We start from the raw sequence: 15,839 nt of genomic DNA on the forward strand, positions 1-15,839 counted from the left end.
TGTGGGCTTTTGAGTTTCCTCTTAAAGAAACAGAGCATCCCCAACAGGCTTTAAGGAACTGCCCTAGGGATGAAATTTACCAAGTTGTCCCAGAGAGCCTTGCAGTCACCACTATCTGACCCCTTTTCCCCAGGCGGGAGGTGCAGAGTGTACCCAGATCCTTTGGTCCCCCAGACCTGGGGAGTAGTCACAGGCCACTTCAAGCCTCGGAGATCTGAGCAAATGCTACAAAACCTGGCAAATCGTGATGAAGCATGGGCACAAACCATGGTCTGGCAGGGGCGGTGCAGCGCGGCCAGAGGACCGTGGTGAACCTCGGCATCTGTGCAGGATGACGGTGCTGCATGCCGCCTGACCACGGGCCACTGGTGAACCACAGCCCAAAGGAAGTTGCCTCTCACAGTCTGGCACATTTTGCAATCCATATTTAGGGTCTGCGGCACAAAAATCCTCTTCACTTCCTAGCCACTGGCAGCCCAATCCTGTACGTGGGCTCAGTGCTCTCGGAGATCTTCGGGGAACCCAGCAGGTGCCACACCACATCGGGAATCCCAAAGCTCAGTTCTCTAGGCCCCGGGGCTGGCAAGAGGAAAGTGGCGCTCTCTTTGACCAAGGGGTGGGTCCATTCTCATTCTTTGGGGGGCTTTGTGCATCCCCGTGCTCAGGCCTCCGGTAGACAGAGCCATTACGAAGCAGCAGGAGGGCACGACAGAAAGAGGGAATATGGTAATTCTTTGGGCCATTTGGTCTTTCCCTACCCCATGGGTCTTCTCTTAAAGGGGCAGAGGATCTCCAGGCAGGCTTAGGGGGGCAGTTAAAGTTTGAACTTTACCGAGTTCAGCCTTGGCGCGGTGGAGGGCAGTGGGGTGTGGGGTATATGCACGTACTCATTCTACTGTCTCCCTGATGGGCCACACAGTTCAAAGACTTTTGGAGAGACATTTAAGTCATTCTGAAACTGAGCAGGACCCCGTGGGGCCCTCCCGGGTACCTAAGCCTTTCTATGTCCCCTGTTTCTTGTTTGTAGGAAAAGGCTATAGTCTCCTAGACTTTCCCTGAGTTTCAAAGTACAGATTCAAGTATTTCCTAATTAGGGAAGTAAGGGAATGCAGGAACAAAGGGAGAGCAGTCGAGAAACAAGTGTAGCAATGAAACAGAGTTCTAGTTCCTCCCCGAGGGATATATATATACATAACAATCTTTGAGTTGTTCTGCAGGAACTAAGGCCTCCACCCAGGTGGAGGATGGTAACTATTTGCTGAGACCCCAGACTGGTCAGAACCAGAAGGCTGATAAAGATTCCTGGAACACCACATTACCTCACCACCAGCCGATCAGAAGACGGTCATGCAACCTGCGGCTATCACCCCAAATTAAAAAAATAATAATAAAAACAAAGTTTTAAAAAAATACTCCCCTGAAAACCACTGAAGAGTTCGAGCCTTTTGATCGTGAGCTGCCTGTTCTCTGGCTTGGCCCTGCCATGAACCTCTGTCTCTCCAAATTCCAGCATTTCAGTTTGCTTGGCCTCACTGTGCGTCGGGCACACAGACTTGCACTCATCAACAATTCTGGCTAAACCGTCCTTTCCTCATATCTGGGGAGAGGCTAGTGTCGTTTTCCTCCCTGCAGCCCACTCTCCGTATCAGATTTTGGGAGACCTAAAGGGATGTCCGGTCCCTGCACACTCTTACGACGCATACCGCACTGTTGGACCTTAGCGTTTATTTAACACAACAGACCTAGGAAATCGGTCTTCTAGTCTCCAGTTTTGTAGAATCCCAGGCTGGTCTGCCTCAGGCTTGGGGAGGGCTGGGCCACACAGACCCGGGGAAAACTACCGGAGGCCACAGCCAGGCTCTCCATTGGGAATGGATTCAGGACAAAGGGCTGCCGCAATTTCTATGCCTTCCCCCGACCCGCCACCCCTCCAGACTTCGTGTCCCACGGGAGTTTCTGCTGGGAGTTGACGATCACAGGGCCCTCAGTAGATCCTGAGCATGAGTGGGTACAAGAAGAGCCAGTGATGGGGAGCCAGGCGACCACGGCACCACGAAAGATGGCAGGGCAGCGTGGCCGGGGACCACGGCACAGAGGCCATAGCAAGCCTCAGCACCACTGCGGAGCGTCACCTCTCACAAGCTCCGCGACGACTGAAGTCGCAGATTAGACGCCTGGTGTCTTCAGTGCATCTTAGCCCCGGTGCCAGCGGGAAGCCCCACCACACCTTTGGGCATCAGGACCCCCTCTATTTGCTCCAGAGGGTAAGTATGTGGGCAAGAGGCACCCGAGTGGCCTGGGGCGGGCTTGGAGTGGCCCCTGCGGGTACCTAAAGCCCAATTCCCCAACCTTGGGGCTTCACTGGCCTCCAGTCTTTCCCCTGCCCCCTCTGCCCCACCTTCCCAATGCCCATCCTCTGGCATTTTCAAACTAGCATGACCTGGTTGGGGGCCAGAAAATGTGGATTTTGCTTGTTGGAAGCTCCAGGGGGAGTTCTTCCCCTTCTTAAAGGAACAGCCGGAGCAGCCCTAAAGACCACCCCCCCGGGGGTGTTTGCTCCCATTCTCTCCCCTTGCCCCAGGCTGGGGGAGGGGACCTGCAGGGCTCCAGGCTCAGAGCTGAGCAGGTTCCCGGCTGCCTCCTGGGACCAGGGGAGGGGCCTCACTCCATCCGAACCTGCTGCTCTGCTGGGACCCCAGGCGTCTGGTTGCTGCCTCCTCTTCAATTTACTGCCATCTCAGGAGTCTTAACTTGGCATTTATTTTATCGAATCCTCACGGCTGTCCCTGGGGGTGTGTTTTCTGTTCTTCTGCATTACAGATGTCTTCTGTCTTCTGTTCTTCTGCATTACAGATGCCTAAACCACAGAAGTGAAGGCACTTGACTTCTCGTACGGGCTGTGCTAACATGGTTGGATTCCGATCTTGTGACTGTCTCAAGGCCTGTGTGCTGCCTGGAAGGTGAAGTTGGCGTCACAGAACCCCCAGCACAGGACCCTGGAGCGAAGACTAGGGTGGGCAGCGTCCAGGAGCAATGCCGAGGCGGTGGGCTTTGGGACCCGAGCCCTGGTTGGAGAAGCAAGCCTGGATGGGAGTATGACAGGTCTGGAGAGGTTGAATATTCCAATAAGAATCGCACCCCTAAAGTTCTTTAGGACTGAAAACTCCACTCAAAGGCTTGAGTGAGCCAGTAGGATGCGAGGCCTCCCTGGAGAACCTGTAGGAGAATCTGTCATGTGGAAGATGCCAGTAGCCAGGATCTGATGAGTGACAAGCTTAGGGTACCAAACAGCTCCCCACAGACAACTGAGGCAAAGGATCCTGGTGGCAGAAGGGCTGTTCTCTCGCCTGCACAGTCAGAACGCTCCAGAAAGCCGCTCTGAAGTTCCCTGGGGCCTCATCTCATTTCATTCTCCCCACAGCCCAATCAGGGAACTGTCATAATATTTTAACCTTTAAGACAATTACAGGAATAATTCTTGTTTCTTATTTATAAGAAAAGATAAGAACAAACAACACAAACAAAAGACAAAGCTGGCAGTGGTGTGTGACTCTGAAAAGCACGATTTCCCAGCCCCCTTCCTAAACGCCCTCCCCAGCCAGCCAGAGCTGGGGGGACCCCGGTCCAGGTGTGTTTCTGGTATCCCAGGTGTGATGGGGCCGGGAGGGTGGAAGTGGATGGAAGAACGTCTTCTCCACAGAGTCCACGGCATCACTGGAGGGTCAGAGGACACACTGGGTTTTAGGGTGCCCCTCCCACTCTCAAAAAGGAGCCAAGGAAGATGTCAGCAGATCAGGGGGTCCCCTCTGTGTCTTGTGAAGGCAGTTAACCCTCTCAGATCAGCTCTGCTGAGAAGGTAGATTTCAGAGAGTTTGGGGGGAAGGGTGAGCCCCGAAATGTTGGGGAGCGGAGGGACATCGCTGGCTTAGGGAGATGCGAGTTCGGAATCGCTTCCTCCCAGCAATCTTCTCCCTCTAGAAATGCAAACAGAGGCATGAATACTTGATGGGCCTTCCAGGGTCTGGAACTAAAAGGGATGGTCCCCTGGGGGCCCGCCCAGTTTCTGTCTCACAATGTCCAGGGAGCAGGCTTGCAGGTTCCCTTTTAACCAAGGAGGAACTGAGGGGCGGCTGAGTCGAGTGGAAACCACCCAGCTGAGCAAAGATACAGAGCCTGGAGGGGGTCCACTCTTCCCTTCCCGTCGGCCAGGTGTCTGCGGCTGGACTAGCCCTAGAAAAATAGGGACTCCATTTCTCCTTCCTCCCTGGGCTCACTTCTCACCTCTCCATCTCCCTCACGGTCTCCTCCGCCCCGACCCCAGACCTACCACCTCCCGGCTGTCTTCCCCACCCAGGGAGGGCAGGGCCCCAGAGAGCCCCAGACCCCCCTTGCTGTGCCCCACCCCCATCCCCAGGGCTCTGCTCTGGTGGGGAGAGTCGGGAGGAAGCCAGCGGGATGGCTGCCCCTCACCGTCCGCTCTGATTACAGACCCCGGGCGGGAAGCCATGTGCCCAGGAGCCCTCAAGAGACAGGGCACCAGCTTGGCCTCACAGCTTCCCGTGTGTCTTTGGGGGAAGGTTGGCAGCCACGGGCTGACTGCTCTAATTCCTCTGGCCAACCATGAGGGAGGACGCTTGTTGGACGTGGAGTGTGTGGCATTTCTACGGCGGCCCGAAGCTGGGACTTCTGGGGGTGGCTGGAGGGTGAGGATGGGGTGTACGGGCTGCACTGAATGCCAGGCTCCCCCTTTGGACAGAGAACCCCAGTGGCCCAGGGGACCTACCAACACCCCCGAAAGGCCCGGAGGGTCTTTAAGTTGTACAGGAAGGGGAAGGGAGGCTGGGCTTCTTGGGGTGTAAGTCGGTGCGGGGAGGTAAGTGGAGACTGGCGTGGGACCCACTCTCCAAGGGCCCCGGACCACGGAGCACCAGAACTCTCACACCAGGAACTTCTTCTGACCTTCTTCGGCCGCAGAGATCTAGACACGTCTGCTGTCCAAATGGAACGCCAAGGTCAGGGTCTGCGTCCAGGGGTCAGGGTTGTCCTGGGCAGCAGGAAAGACGCTAGAACACAATCCCTGACCTACCTACAGCACCGGCCCAATATCCTCTGAAAATAAAAGATGAAGGTAGTAGAGGGAACACTCATTGAGGGCTTTCTAGGTGTCGGGTAGGAGGAGCCCTGGGGCAGCTGTCAGAAGGAAAAGCCCCCAGCAACAGGGTGCCAGTGGAGGGGGCACCCCAGGCACTGCTAAGTAAACACCTTCAGCCTGGAACCGGTGCAGGGGGACAGGGCTGGGTCTGGCAGGTGGGCACCACGTGGGGCTCACAGGGGTCGTGTCCTCTCCCCACCCCATTCATTTCTTGCCTGGGTCAGGGGCTTCCCCGGTCCTAGGCCAACACAGCCAGAAGGATGGGGGCCACGCCATGCTGACAGTGTCCCGTTCCCTGGACAGGATCATCTCCCACTTAGGCCTCTGTGTGTCGCAGGGTCCAGCGGGGAGGCCAGGAAGGAATCACTGGACTGGAGACATCCAAAGCATGGCCAGGAGTCAACTCATGCATCACGAGGCTTACTGCATCCAACTAGCTCACAGCACAGGTTAGTCGAAGGAGGGAAAGTAGAAAAGGGGGCAATGAATCACTGCACAGAGAAATCCGGGAAGGAGGCGTCTCAGCACGAGCAGCGGCATCTGGTCCAGCAAACGGTCTCCCAACAAGGATGAGTGGGAAGTCGCCTTCTGCTCCGACAGAGCCTCTGGAGCGGCCATCTGGAACAGCTCTCGGCCGCGTGGAACTATCAGTTACTCCTTCTGTTCCAGTGAAGTCTTTCCGCGGACGTTGCCAGATGAATTCCTTATCTAATGTAACGCTCTTATCACCCTAAGACACCCACAGTCCTAGACCGGACGTTTCAAAACAACTAACACGGAGTTCACGTTGCCCACGCTGACTCCATTTCCAATTCCGTCACGTAGCTGAAATCCTATGCGTTTCACACAAGATGAGTTGGAATCATAACACAAAGGAAATCACATCATAACAGGCTCACGGCAGCGGTGCAGTTTCAATTTACAGTTTACTAACATCATTTATCCTGTGCCCGTGAGAAACTTAGACGGTAGGGAAGTTTGTGAATAAAAAGTGAAAATAGCTGCAAAGCGGAATGTTCCAGGCATAACGGCCGATGGTAACAGATGCTTATTGGTCCACGCCTGGCAATAAAGGAAGCGAGTTCTGGGACCAGCAAATTCCTTTGGTTTTTCATATGTCAGAGGCTCTCGGGGACAACCTTAGAGAGCCAGCCACAGGGAAAGTTTCCCTTTCCCACTGAGATACCCTCTGCCAGTAGGATCCTCTGGGGGCAGATGTTCTATAAACATGTCAGAGCATTTTCAGGCAAAATTGAACCTAAAAGTGACCTGGATGGAAGATGTGTGGTGTTTCTGGGAACTTCTGTGTCACACATACACACACCAGCCTCATCCTGACCCTCGATCACTCACCCTGAGACCCCCCCACTGAGATATTGCCCCAGAAGCAGGGCCCATCCCCTGGTGAACCCACACTTAGCCAGCTATGTGCACCCTAGGCAAAGCAGGGCACAGAGTTCTGTCCAGAGTTCCCAGCCCTGCCATAGAATTATTGAAGGCAAACAAGGCTCTTCCAAGTCTAACTCTCCAGAAGTTTCCTTCCCACTCAAAGCCTGGAGACCACTTTACCTCCTTCCCAGTTAATCTCATCCAAGAGGACAAGATTTTGTAGCCAAATATTTTTATCCATATTGAGGTACATGTGACATACAAGAAACTGAATATATTTAAATTGTGCAAATTAAAGTTTTGACTTGTATACAACCATGAAGCTATCAGAAAAATCAAGGTCATGAACATACCCATCACTGCCCAAAGTTTGCGCATCCGCCTTGTACAGTAAACCCCCTAATATGAATGAGTTCTGTTCTGAGAGCGTGTTCGTAAGTCCAAGTTTTTCATAGGTCCAGCAAAGTTAGCCTAGGTACCCAACTAACACAATCAGCTGTATAGTACTGTATTGTAACAGGTTTAAAATACTTTTCACAGGAATAATACATTAAAAAATAAACAAACGCAAAGAATAAAGAAAATATTTTTAATCTTACAGTCCAGTACCTTGAAAAGTACAGTAGTACAGCACAACAGCTGGCGTACAGGGGCTGGCATCAAGTGAACAGGCAAGAAGAGTTACTGACTGGTGGAGGGAGAGGAGGTGGGAGATGGTAGAGCTGAAGGATCGTCAGCAATAGGAGAAGGAGGGCGAGCTGCGATTCCACTCACGCCTGACAGTGATGGCACAGGTTCTGGTTCCTTGCTGGATTCAATTCTATCTACCCTCTTGAAAAAATGATCCAGTGATGTCTGGGTAGTAGCACGTGCGCACCTTTGAAAGTTCGCAACTTGAACGTTCGTTCGTACCTTTGAAATTTCGCAACTTGAAGGTTCGTATGCAGGGGACTTACTGTAATTCCTCCCTGCCACAAACGTCTTCCCCAGGCAAGCCCTGACCTGCTTTCTGTTCTGCAGGTTAGTTTGCATTTTATAGAGTTCTGTAAAGATGGAATCATAGTATGTGCTCTTTGGAGCCCGGCTTCTCTCATTCACCATAATTATTTTGAGATTCATCCATGCTGTTGTCTCTATGAATAGTTTATTCTTTTGTTTTTTTCTTGCTTAGTTGCATTCCATTGGAGGGATATAACACAATTGTTTTTCCCCACAATTTGTTCATCTATTTACCTGTTGATGGACATAGGAATTGTTTCCAGTTTGGGGCTATTACAAATAAAAGCTACTATGAACATTCATGTGCAAATTTTTGAGTGAACATATGCTTCCATTTCTTGTGGATAATGCATGGGTGGGAGTGGAGTGGCTATGGTACCTGTCTTTCACTTTTTAAAACAGCCAAGCTGTTTTTTGAAGTGTTTACACCATTTTACATTCACTTGGATGTACTGAAGTTCCAGTTTCTCACTAAAACTTGTTATGATCAGGCTATGATTTTGCCTTTTTAATAGTTCTGTAGTAGTATCTCATTGTGGTTTTAGCTGGCATTCTCCTAATAATAATGATGAACAGATTTTTGTCAAAAATCAGGTTTCCATATACATGTGCTCTGTTTCTACATTCCCTATTCTGTTCCATGGATCTATTTTGTCTCTCTCTTTACCAATACCACATTGTTTTAATTACTATAGCTTTATAATGAGCCTTGGAACTAGGTAATGTTAACCTACCAACTTTATTCCTGTTTTTCAGGGTTGCTTTGGCTATTCTAGGTCTTTTACATTACCATATGAATTTTAGAATCAGCTTAGAATGACTTTATCAATTACTATTTTCAAATACCCAACTGGGATTTTGATTGAGAGTTTGTTGATCTATTGATTAATTTGGGGAGAAATAACATCTTAACAACATTGAGTCTTCCAACCCATGAACAAGGTATATCTCTCCAATTATTTACATCTTTAATTTCTCTCAACAATTTTGTAGTTTTCATTGTACAGTTCTTTCACATCTTTTGTCAGATCCATCCATTAGCGTTTAATATATTTGGATGTTATTGTAAATGGCATTTTCATTTCGAGTTCTGATTGTTGCTAGAAAAACAATTGATTTTTTATATTGCTCTTGTAATCTGCAATCTTGCTAAACTTACTTATTAATTCTATTAGCTTTGTACGGATTCCATGAGATTTCCACATAGATGACCATGTCATCTGCACATAGAGTTTTACTTCTTCCTTTCCAATCTGAATGCCTTTTCTTTTTTCTTTTTTCCCTCCCCCTCCCTCCCTTCCTCCTTTCTCTCTTTCTCTCTCTCCCTCCCTCCCTCCCTCTTTCTTTCTTTCTCTTTCTCTCTCTCTTTCGATCTTTCTTTCTAATAGAGAGGCTACTGGAAAGATTAGAACCCACAATACAATGTTGAGTATAAATGGTGAAAACAGGCAACCTTGTTACTGTCCTCCGGAGGGAAGTATTCAATCTTTCACCATTAAGTACGATATTAGCTGTAGGATTTGTGTAGATGCTCTCTGTCATGTTGAGGAAGTTCTCTCCTGTTCCTAGTTTGCTGGGAGTTTTTATCACAAATGGATGTTAAATTTGATTAAGTGCTTTTTCTGTGCCTATTAAAAGCTTCTTATGGTTTTTCTGTTTTTAGTGCGTTAATATGGCGAATTACACTGATCGATTTTCAAATGTTAAACAAATCCTGCATTCCTGGAATAAACTCCATTTGGTGGTGAATACTTTCCTTTTTATATATTTATTGTTTGATTCAATTTGATAAAATTTTGCTAAGGATTTTTGCATCTGTGTTAAAAAGGGATATTGGTGTTTAGTTTTCTTTTCTCATAATATCTTTATCTGGTTTTCGTGTCAGGTTAATGCTGACCTCATAGAATAAGGTAGGATGTATTACTTCCTTTTGAATTCTCTAAAGAGTTTGTGTAGCCCTGATATTATTTTTCCCTTAAATGTTTGGTGGAATTCTCTGGTGAGGCGATCTGGGCCTTGAGTTTTGTCTGTGGGAAAAGTTTTTAACTACAAATTCAATGTCTTTTATATATATATATATATATATATATATATATATATGTATGTATGTATACACACACAAACACGGCTAATTCAGTTATGTATTTCTTCTTGAATGAGCTCTCATAGTTTGTTTCTTGCAAAGAACTTTTCTATAGCATATAAATTGCAGAATTTACAGGCACAGAGTTGTTCATGAAATTACCTTATTATCCTATTAATACCAGTAGCTGTGTAGTGATGTCACCCCTTTCATTCCTGATATTGGTAATTTGTATTTTCTCCTGGTCAGCCCGGCAAGAGGTTTATCAATTTTATTAATCTTCCAAAGAATCAGCTTTTGGTTTCATTGATTTTCTCTATCAATTTTCTGCTGTACGGTTCACTGGTTTCTGTTTTGATGTTAATTATTTCCTCTTTTCTCCTTGCTGTGAGTTTAATTTGCCGGGGTTTTGGGGGGGGCTAGTTTATTAATTTATAAATGGAGGCATTGATCTGAGACCTTTTCAATACAGGCATTTGATGCTATTAATTTCTGCTTGAGAGACAGCCCACAAATTCTGATAAGTTGTATTTTAATTTTCATTCAATTCAAAATGCTTTCTACTTTCCCTTTTTATTTCTCTTTGACTCCTGAGTTGTTTAAAAATGTATTATTTAGTTACCAAGTGCTTGGGAATTTCTCAGAGATCTTTCTGTTATTGATTTCTAATTTAATTCCACTGTGGTCAGAGAATATACTCTGTAGGACTTGTATCCTTTTAAACATACTGATGCTTGTTTTATGGCCCCGAATACAATCTATCTTCTTTTTTTTCTTTTTTTTTTTTTTTTGCGGTACACGGGCCTCTCACCGTTGTGACCTCTCCCGTTGCGGAGCACAGGCTCCGGACGCGCAGGCTCAGCGGCCGTGGCTCACGGGCCCAGCTGCTCCGCAGCATGTGGGACTGGGGCACGAACCCGCGTCCCCTACATCGGCAGGCGGACTCTCAACCACTGCGCCACCAGGGAAGCCCCGACCTATCTTTATAAATGTTCCATGTCCCCTTGAACAGAACGTGTATCTGCGGTAGTTGGGTGGAGTGTGCTATAAATGTCAGTTATGTCAAGCTGGCTGTTAGAGCAAGTCAAGTCCACTCTATCATACTGATTTTCTGCCTACTACCTTTCTGTCTGTTAATTGTTCTATCAATTACTGAGAAAAGGATGTTGAAATAGCCAACTCCCATTGCAGATTTGCCTATTTCCCCTTGCAGTTCTTAGTCTTTGTTTCACGTATTTTGAAGCTCTGTTATTCGAGGTATGCATGTTTGGGATGGTTCCCTCCTCTTGATTCATGACTCCATGATCACTAGGAAATGAACGTCTCTTTTAGCCCGGGTGATATTCTTTGCTCTATCTACTTGTCTGATATTAAAACCGCCTGAAGTTTCTTCTGTTTAATGACAGCATGTCATATCTTTTTCCATCCTTTTCCGCTTAATAACCTGTCTGTGTCTTTATACTCGAGATGAGTTTGTTGTGAGCGACATTGGGTCACTGGGTCTTGCTTGTCTATTAACAGGGATCCTGGGACCACTCACATTTAATATGATTACGGATTTTACTTAAGTTTAAGCCTATCCTCTATTTGCTTTCGATGTGACCTTTGTTCTCTTTTTCCTGTTTCAGCATTCTTGGGACTACTCGTTATTTATATTATTCCAGTTTATCTTCTTTGTGGGCTTCTTAGCCATAACTCTTGGCTTTATTCTTTTAGTCATTATTTAGGGTTTACGGTTATCAAGTTAACTTATCACGGTCTGCCTTCACGTAAATGTCACTTCACAGATCGTGTAAGAACCTTCCATCCTAGTCTTCCATTTCACTAATCCCAACCTCCATGACATTGCTGTCATAAATTTTACTTCTACATATATTTTAAACCTGACGATACTTTGTTAATATTTTTGTTTTAACTGTCAACTATCTTCTAAGACATTTAAGGAATAAAATCCAATCTTGATATTTAGCCACGTAGTAATCATTTGGGGTATTTTCTCATTTGTGTAGATCTATATTTCGAATCCCATTTTCTTTATGCCCAAATGACTTCTCTGACATTTCTGTAGGTGCAGATCTGCTAGTGACGAATTCTTTCAGCTTTTGTATATCTTGAAAAAAGCTTTATTTCACCTTTGTTCTTTTTTTTTTTTTAATAAATTTATTTATTTATTTTTGGCTACGTTGGGTCTTCGTTGCTACGCGCAGGCTTTCTCTAGTTGCGGTGAGCGGAGGCTACCCTTCATTGTAGTGCATGTGCTTCTCATCGCAGTGGCTTGTCTTTGTTGCAGAGCACGGGCTCTAGGCACACAGGCTCAGTAGTTGTGGCACACAGGCTTAGTTGCTCCGTGGCGTGTGGGATCTTCCCGGACCAGGGCTCGAACCCAAGTACCCTGAATTGACAGGCGGATTCTTAACCACTGTGCAACCAGGGAAGTCCCTCACCTTTGTTCTTGCAAGATATTTTCACCAAGTATATCAGTGAAGGTATTCTAGGTTGACAGTTTTTCCTTTCTTTCAGTACTTTAAAGATTGCTGCTCTATTGGCCTCTTATTTGCATTGTTTCTAATAAGAACTCTGCATTCATCCTGTTTTTGTTCCTCTGGACTAACATGTCTTTTTTCTTCTGACTGTGTTTAAGAGGTTTTTCTCTGTATTACTGGTTTTGAGCAATTTGATCGTGATGTGCTTTGATACGGTTTCTTTCCTTGTTCTTGTGCGTGGGGTCATTGAGTTCCTTGGATCTGAGCGTTTATTGTTTTCATCAAATTTGGAAAATTTTGCCGGTTACTTTTTCAAATATTTGTTCTGCCCCCCACCCCTTTCTTTTAGGGTCTTCAACTACCTGTATGTTAGACTGCTTGAAATTGTCCTATGATTCATTGATACTATTTGAATGTTTGGGATTATTTTCTCTGGCTGTTTCATTTCGGATAGTTTCTATTATTAAATCTGCAAGTCCTTTATCTTTTATCCTGCAGTGTTTAATCTGCTAATAATCCCACCCAGTGTGATTTTCATCTCCCACATTGTAGTTTTCATCTCTAGCAGTTCAATTTGGTTCTTTTCTTTGTATCTTTCATGTCTCTACTTAACCTTTTGAACATATGGGATATAGTTATAATAGCGGTTTCAATGTTCTTTTTTGCTAATTCTAACGTCTGTGTAAGTTCTGGGACGGTTTTGGTTAATTAATGAGCCTCTTCATTGTGGGCTGTGTATTCTTACCTCTTTGAATGCCTGATAAACGTTGATTGGATGCCAGACGTTATGAATTTTACCCTGTTTGTGTGCTGTGTATCTTTACATTCCTATAAATAGTCTGAGTGTTTAGTCAAGTTACTTGGAAACAGTCTCATCCTTTTGAATCTTGTTTTTATAATTTACTAGGCAGGTCTGAAGCAGCATTTAGTCCAAGGCTAATTATTTCCCACTGCTGAGGCCATACCTTCTTGAGAATTCTACCTGATACCCTGTGAATATGAATTTTTCCAGGCCAGTTGGTGGAAATAGACACTATTCCCAGCCCTATGTCAGCGCTGGGACTGTTCCCACTAATCTTTTTGAATGGCTTAAGGGGTTTTTTAAATTCCTGGATTTGAGCAAGTCGGTTTTCCTGACCTCAGGTAGTTTCCTCCACGTGGGCACTGCTCAGTGCTCTGCTGGGTCCTTGGGGAGAACCCCTGCGGGCCTCCAGGGCTTTCTCTCCCTAAGCGTTTCCCTCTGCCCTAAGCATTCGAGCTGCCTTGGTCTCTGCAGCCCCTCAGTTCCTTCTCCTGGACTCAGGGACCCTCCAGGTGCTGCCTCCCTTTCCCTCCTTGCCCCACAGCCTAGAAATCTCCCAAGGGAGTAAGCTGGGGCAACCGGAGGACTCACCTCATTTGGTTCCCAACTTTCAGTGTTGTCCAGTGTCTTGAAAACCCGCGTTATATACATTTTGTCTGGTGTTTTTGGTGGTTTCACATGGGAGTGTAAATCCTCTCCCCATCACTCTCTGTCTTGACCCAAAGTGGAGGTTCCGCAGAATATGGTTGAGATGCGCCCTCACCTCTCCAGGATCACAGCTTTGATTATCGAGATTCCATTCAGCCTGACAAGAAGGATGGAACTTGCCAGTGGGGAACGCCCATTGTTTAGCTGTGAAAACAGCCCCCTACTTTCTCCAGAAAAACAAGAAACAATTTAGGCATGGACTAACACACAAGCCTCAGCTCCGCAGGACTGCCAAGGGGTCAGCAGATAGTAATGGTATTTGAGACCAGATGGATGGAAGTCTAGAAGTTCTAACGGTACCGGGAAGACGGGGGTGATCAACACGGCGGAGGGAGGGGGCAACCCCCAGAAGAGGTTTTTTCCCCAACATGGGAGGCAGCCACTGCGGGTGAGAACTGATGGGCAGGACGACAGAGAAGCTGTTTCTGCCTTGCAGCGAGACCATTCATACCAACAGCTTTTATCTCTAGCCAGGAAGGGGAACCAGGATTGGGAGAGGGGCAGCGGGTGGGCCAGGGTCCCCGGGAAAATTCCTTCCTGAAGGTCTGTCTTGTTCCTGGGCAGCCGTGAGGCCTGGAACCTCACCCCCGCCCCATTCTACCCCGCAGGAGCCAGTCAGGACAGAAGAGCCCGCCCAGGGCTGCAGCGGGACAGGCTGGGGCCTCACACGGCCTGGAGCTGCACCGCCTCAGCCGGACAGCTGCCAGGGTGTCAGTTAATCCCCTCGAGAGGCCGGTAAGGGTGGGTTCTTGGCCCCATTTTACAGATTAGGAGCCAGAGTTCCCAAGTTACTCAGCTGACAGACGGGACAAACCAAAGGGTCAGCCTGAAGCTTCCCATGCTCCAGCCACGAACGTCTCCTTCACTGCCCCTGAGAGTTCAGAACCTCTGCTCCCCAAATTCCCCTGCTGAGTGGCATCCAGGGGTGTCCTGGACCCCAGACCCTCACTCCTGGACCTCTGCTGTGTGTCTGTACCGGGCAGGGTGCTGAAGGACCTTCCGTCTCCCTCCAGACCTTATAAGTACAAGGAAGCCGCGGTTGCCTCCTGGCATCGGAGATGGTGAATGAAAGATTGAGGGGATGCTGGCCTGGATCTGGGGCAAGGGTCTGCTCGATCCTAAATAGGTCCTGTTGGGCCCCAGCAGGAGACTCTGTGTCCTGAAGCTGGAGACACGCGGGTCTAAAATTGGAAGGCTTGGAGGTGGCCTTGCCTTTTTCCGGCCTTGACTCATCCGCACCCCGCCTTCAGCTGGGAAGGATCTGACAGGTGGTCCCGGCCCTTGGGCCCATGTGCCTGGATTCCTGTGCTCTCAGCAGAGGCCCTAAAATAGACCAGGACATGACAGCCCACGTCCACAGCGTCCTACCTCTCTGAGCAGCCGCGGGGTCTCCTCGCGGACTCTCAGGGGCCACCTCCTGCATTTTCCCCAACCCGTGGCAGGCGAAGGCGAACGCGGCCCTGTGTCTCTGCTCCACTACTGGTTACCTGTGGGTTTGGGGAAAGTCACCCGGGTCCTCGGAGCTGCGTGTTTTTCGTGCGTTCACATTTTCTCTGCCCTTCAATCCGTATGGGTCTTGGGGGCTTGTCCTCCTCGCAAGTGCTTTCATTGCCAACTTTCTCATTCCCAAAGCCCCACAGACATCACTCAGTTTCTTCCATCCACCCAGAAAGCTGCTCTGTACAAATTCAGCCCATGCTCTGAAGGCTGAATTTCCTTCTCTCTAAAGCCGCTGTCCTCTGTTGGATTTTGAGTGTCCCCAGCGGACAGGCAGGGGCAGAGCAGAGGCCGCCTGCTTCTCCTGGCGGACTCATGAATTGTCATCTTAGACTAGGGGCTCGGGGGGCCCAGCCGGGCCTTCCTCTGGTGGGAGGCAAGGCACGGCCTTGACTGATTGCACATCGCACATGCGCATCCTGCCCGATTCTTGCAAGAATCGCACAAGAGCTCGCTGTTTCCCAGCGGAAGAAACTGAGGCTCGGAGCTAGGAGCTAGCGCTCTCAAGTTCACACGGCCAGCGATGATCAGATGTGACCTTTGTACCCAGTTCTGTCTCCAACCAGATTGCCCGCTCTTCCCCTCCAGGGCCATAGCTGCTGCTAATAATGGTTCCTTATTCCCAGCCTGGAGCCACCAGCTGCCGAGATGTTGAACAAGAGCTTCCTGGCGCCGTGTCCCATGTCCCGGGCTATTTTGGGTGTCAGGAATTCATGCACATTCAGC

Source organism: Pseudorca crassidens, chromosome 1 (assembly GCF_039906515.1).
Source record: "Pseudorca crassidens isolate mPseCra1 chromosome 1, mPseCra1.hap1, whole genome shotgun sequence".
NCBI classification, from domain to species: Eukaryota; Metazoa; Chordata; class Mammalia; order Artiodactyla; family Delphinidae; genus Pseudorca; species Pseudorca crassidens.